At 32.8% G+C, this 6,181-nt stretch overlaps 1 pseudogene; it reads right to left on the reverse strand.

Annotated features, from left to right (window-relative positions):
- Nucleotides 1–3,471: 3,471 nt before the first annotated feature.
- LOC142545551 (putative cinnamyl alcohol dehydrogenase 1) lies at nt 3,472–6,181 on the reverse strand (annotated as a pseudogene).

Here is a 6,181-nt window from a genome sequence, read left to right on the forward strand (position 1 = left end):
ACTTACTTGTCCCATAGGTAGATCCAAATCGGACCAAAATAACTAAACATTTGAAGTTAGTATACCAAAATCAAGCCTTAAGAACTTAATGAACTAAAATCTAAAATTGTATAAGTTTGTAGACATATATATAAAAAATTTCCCTTCAAAATGTACATTTGGAGGTTCTCTGTATAACTTCTATCACCACCTCCTATTTATGTACAGAGGACAAGTCAATTTTTAGAGGTCCAAGTTTTTGTGAATAAATCCCCGTGACAGATTTGCTATTAGTGAAAGAGAATTTCGGAAATTAATTCGACGTCCTCAAATATGATACCTTCAATGAAAGAATAAGTGCCTATAGGATGCATTTCAAAGAGTGAGGACCCCTATGGCAGTGTGTCAAATGATACAAAGGATGGCATTCTTTCTTACGCTTGTCGGCAATAAATGATCACTGCGGGGCTAATGTACCGACAGTACAATTAGCTAAAGTGCCCTACTTAAACCAAGTTTGTTTGTACTAATTGCAAGCACCAAACTATTTTAAAAATCAGATCCGGTCGAGAAAAAAACAGTTTATTGCGGCCTTCTGTTGACAAAATTAAGATTAAAGTTTTATTGTGTTAAAAAAGTGTCTGATATATAAATTTAATCGTGTCCATCTCGTACATGTTAATGTCCTGAGTGTATCATTCCCGTTGCTCTTAATTATATAATTTTTTGAAGATAAATTCACTTAATTAATTTTAATAACCCACATATAGCGTGTTCGAAATTTACCCAATGTTTTTATAAATCAGTTTGGGGAAATTATGTTTTTTAGTTGGATAACTTGCATATTTTTTATTTTTGATCCAATTATCGGTCAATTAACGGTTTGTAATACACTAAATTTCATTTTCTTTTTTCGATTTTAGTTTTTTTTTTTACTAGAGTGTAATCACCGACACTTAATGAATTTCCACTGAGCTCTGAAAACAGTGAAAATGCAACTCACCGCAAAAATCAGAAAAATTTTTAATTCAAGTGAGGTAACTCGAAATGATACGTACGTACAAGGCAGAAAAATCCAGGAGCAATGGATGAGAACAGTGGCTGTGGTGGATATGAAAAGGAGTGGCTGTCATTTGCTACAATATACGTATATATATACACTCACGCGTATTATTTTTTGATGGAAATCATTTTTAGCATTATTGAATTTATACTAAAAAAATAAACTGGGAGTCCTTGAAATTACACAACAATTACCTTCTTTTCTTGTGTTGCCTTCTTTTCTTCAGTTGTCTCTGTAGAAAGCAACCAACCATTACCATGCCACCAAGAGATCTCCCCTACTCTTCCCATTCAAAGAAATCCCTCCCACATTCGGCTTTCATCATTTTTTGCCATTTTTATCTTCAAGGTCTCATTACTGAAGAGGGTGAATGAAGAATCCATCTTAGGGTTTTTATTTTTCTCCTAATCGTTTTTTACCGTTACTTATTTGAAATTAAAGCCTTTGGTTATTTTATGTAAAGTTAAATTTCAGGTATACTTAATTTTCTCCGAGTCCAGGCTTGATGTTGAAGGTTTGAGCAATATCATTGAGGTATACTAAACATTAATCCAAACATAATGATGTCTTAAATCGTTATCTAACCCGATTCCGTTTGATATTCCTATAATCTTTATTTTAATCGGTTAGTAATTATCCAATCATGAAACGAGGTTGTGCTGGCATCCAAGTACACTTTTGTTAAATGTAATTGGGTAATTATAAAATAAATATATACTCCCTTTTGTCACGGCATAAAATTTAATCACTTTTAATGTACAATATATATATGAAGTAAAAACGAAGAGAAGAGAAGCCATAATTAACTCATATATATATATATATATATAACTTAGATTTTATTATTAATAAATTTAAATAATAATGTTTAAGTTTATAATATAATTAAACATTTGTATTTATATAAAATTATATTTATTATAAATCATTAAATCAAATTAATCCTTAATTAATAATAATTAACATAAATAAATATTTTAAAAATCAACAATTATTATTTTTAAATTTATATAATTAAATATTTAATTATTTAAATAATAAAATAAATATTATACTATTATTTAAATAATATTTATAATTTTTAATACAAATATTTAAAATAAATACAAATAAAAAAATCAAAAAAAAAAGAAAAAGAAAAAGAAACAACCTGCGCTGTTTTGGCGAAATAGCGCAGCTCCCGTTGGATGAAGAAAAGCTGCACCATTTTGGTGTTTTGGAGATGGCCTAAGGATCCCTAATCTTCTAACTTGGGCCAAATCACAACTCTTAAAATATAATTTTTTAAGAAAGTTAAATGAATAATTTGAATTTTTTATGGAAGGATGGATATTAATTAGCAGATTCTTGTCTTCTAGTTGTATGTATGTGCCTCCCTCACTGTTTCTACGTTGTATTTGAATAGATGAATTTAAAATATATCTACGAACAAGAATAGGCGCGTAATATTGGTTCCCGTGAAATTGTGACAGTACTCAATCTATAGTAATGGGAAACGGTACCTTTCATCGACACTTCGTTGCTACGTGGGGTATTAATCATGTTCCAATACTCAAAGATGGCGAGTTGCTCACGCTGTCTCTCGACGATGTTTCCGGGTCAGGCTTCGAGTCCAAGAAAGAGTTCTTATTCGGGAAAATTGACATGAAAATCAAGCTCGTCCCCGGAAATGCTGCGGGCACTGTGTCCACTTATTATGTAAGATTCATGCAATCCATACTAGATGATATCAGTTGTATTTTAAATTTCACCGTATTGATTGCAGTTGATATCAGAAGGTAAGCAGCCAGACAAGATAGATATTGAATTTATGGGGAACTCAACAGGCAATCCATACACACTTCACGTACACAAATGTATTCGTCCATGGGAAAGGTGAAAGAGTGCAACAATTCTTCCTATGGTTTGATCCAACCCTTGATTTCCACGCCTATTCCATTCTGTGGAATCCAAAATGCATTATGTAAGTATCCATTTAGAGTATTCGGGATTCTTATTGGACACCGACTCGAATTAAACTTGGTTATTTCACACAATCAAAACAATTATATTATGTCTCGAAAAAAGGATTTTTTTAGTCCATCAATTTTGGATTTTGGTTAATTAAGTTTTCAATGATATGTTTATCGGTAGAGAAATTATCTAATATTCAAAAATACTTTCATGGCATTTATTTTTATTACAAAAATGGTTTATATTCAGTATGTTTGTTTTAAAAAATATTGTTAGTAATTATGAATAAGAGAGCAAAAAATTATGGCTTTGGAGCTTCTACTTTTCTTTTAAAAGATCAGATTCTTTTATCGAAACGGGCCTAATATCATATAGAAATATTACACAAACCTTTTCTATCAGAAAAAGAAACAAACTAACGCATACCAGGTTTCCAATGAAGAAACTGAAAATAAGGCCCATTCCATAGCTAGGCTGCTAGATCATCAGCATAACGCAATCAAAAAACATTTTTATTCCATTTCAGATTTACTCATTCTTACAACTCCACGACATGCAACTCAAGCCATTTTGTTTCATGAAAAATAAAGATATATAAACAACAAGTATGAATACCCATAATATTCATTCTTCTTTGACCATATTGAACACATGCTTATTCCTCTATATAAAACATAAAACACCGACAGAAAAGCCCTCTTCCACTCCACCTCTTCCACTTCACTTTAGTGAATTAGCAATGTCGATCACAAAACGATACTTCACATCCTTCTTTATCAGCCTCTCCAAGGCCTCGTTCACGTATTGAATCGGTATCAATTCTATTTGAGGGTAAATTTTGTGGGAAGCACAGAAATTCAGCATTTCTTGTGTTTGCTTGGTTCCACCTGTTACACTTCCTGAAATGCTCCTCGCAGCTACGATGTATCATTTGTTTTAAATCAATGTAAGACTCTGACAAAGCTTTAATTTAATTAATGCTGTTTTTTTACCTTCTTCTCCTTCCAAAATACTGAATTTTTATCTACACTATTCATGCACTTTGTATTGAAACATATAAGAATTATCAATTTTCTACCACATCTAAAGCATAAAATATTTTCAAAAACAACATATAGCAGGGGCTGAGCGCGTAATCATAATTTTCTCATGAAGAATAGTCATATTATTTGCATCAACATCTACCTGGAGCGAGGTGCACAGGACTAAATTTCACTTCACTTGGAAATCCCACCAACACAAGTACACCACTCGTCTTCAACAATGGCAGAAATGAATCGAAGGAGATATCACCAGATGCTGTGTTTATAATGAAGTTCAATGACTTAGTCAAAGCCTGCATCAATCCATCATCAGGATTTCAAAACTCGGCATTCACTTTCAACAAACATCTCCAGTTCAAATATTTATGACTTATAGTTAGTCTAATAGATTGCTTCAAAGGGGGTACTGTAGTAAATCTCACCGCCATTACCTTTTCATCAGAAGAAATAACAAAATCGTCTGCTCCAAGAACGTTCAAAGACTCTTCTTTCTTGGAAACACTCGTGCTAAATACCGTACTTTTAATCCAAATGCCTTACCAAACTTTACGGCCAGGTGGCCAAGTCCACCGAGGCCTATAATCCCCAAAGATTTGCCTGGTTGATTCATGCCATGCCTCAACATGGGGGTGTAAACTGTTATTCCAGCACAAAGCAATGGTGCTGCTAATTCTAGAGGATATTTTTCAGGTACATTGAAGTAATACCTAGAAAAAGAACAAAAACAAACCAAGTTAATATTTACTTTCCATGTTTACATTCTTCGAGGAAAAACAAGTTAACAACCACCTTTCGTGAACTACAATATAGCTAGAATAGCCCCCTTTGGTTATGGTAGTTGGTACCATCGGAATCAACCCCATCAAAAGTATGGACACCCTTTGAGCAAAGATTTTCTCTGTGATAATCACAAAACTCACACTCTCTGCAAGAATTAACAAATGTCCCAACTCCAACATGGTCTCCCACTTTAAAGCGTTCAACATTGGTACCAACCTCTCGTACTACACCGGATATCTCGTGCCTATCAAATTAAACAGAGTTCTTGCAAATGGCTCAGAATTGTTTATTTTGTAGTTAGAAATAGAGCATTGGCTAATTTGATAATTAAGCTTTTAAACGAAAATACATACCCAGGAACTAAAGGACACTTTGAAGTTCCATGTTTGTTTCTGGACCAGATAACATCAGCATAACATACCCCACAGTACATTATGCTAATTGCAACATCATCACTTCCAATAGACCTGCTCGAATACTATTTGTTTCGAATGCCAAATTATCGAACATAAATCAGGGGTCCAAACAAATTCTTTTGTTAGAAAAGATCAGAGTTTTAATATATTTATGTGTACTTGTCAAATGTTTTATTCACATTAAAAACATCAAATTAGGAAATGCACAACATGTACTATAAAATCTCAAACAGTTAGAAAACTCGGAAATGCTTTAATTATTCACACATAAAAAACATCAAACCAGCCTACTTCTGGGATAGGACTTGATAAAATCAAAAGTTAACTAAATAATAATTATTATCGTTTTCCCATTAAAAATAAAACTAAAATTAGTATTATTTACAAGATAACTAAAACAAATTCGTATTTAGACGGAAGACAACTTTTCATTGCTATGCAACATGTAAATAAATATGATTAGTACCGAACTCGATTATATATCAAACTTAAGTTTCATTCATGGTGTATCAAACTTGAGTGGCTAACTCTTTACTGGGATCGTCGAAACCAAAAAAAATCCGAAAGAAACAGCGATGGAACAAATCAATGGCTAAGAACAGTAAAGACCCAATTGAAAAAAAAACCGGAAATTTAATTCAGAACATGTTAATTTACTACCCATGCCAAAAATCAAGAAATCTTTGATCAGAAACATACATATATACATATACCTGCGGTTGAAATCGTAAGGAGATAGGAATCCGGAGGTATCTCTGGCGGCCCATCCAAGGCATTCTCCGTTTGCAGTGGCAGCCATGTGTTAATTACGGCGATCACTTGAGAGTGGAGATAATAATAAATTTCTGAATAAATTCACGAAACCAATTACGTATTTAAATACCACTTTTCATGAGTTGAAAGTTTGTGTATTACATGAATTTCAACCCCCAACCCCAAATCTGTAC

Source organism: Primulina tabacum, chromosome 5 (genome assembly GCF_025594145.1).
Source record: "Primulina tabacum isolate GXHZ01 chromosome 5, ASM2559414v2, whole genome shotgun sequence".
NCBI classification, from domain to species: Eukaryota; Viridiplantae; Streptophyta; class Magnoliopsida; order Lamiales; family Gesneriaceae; genus Primulina; species Primulina tabacum.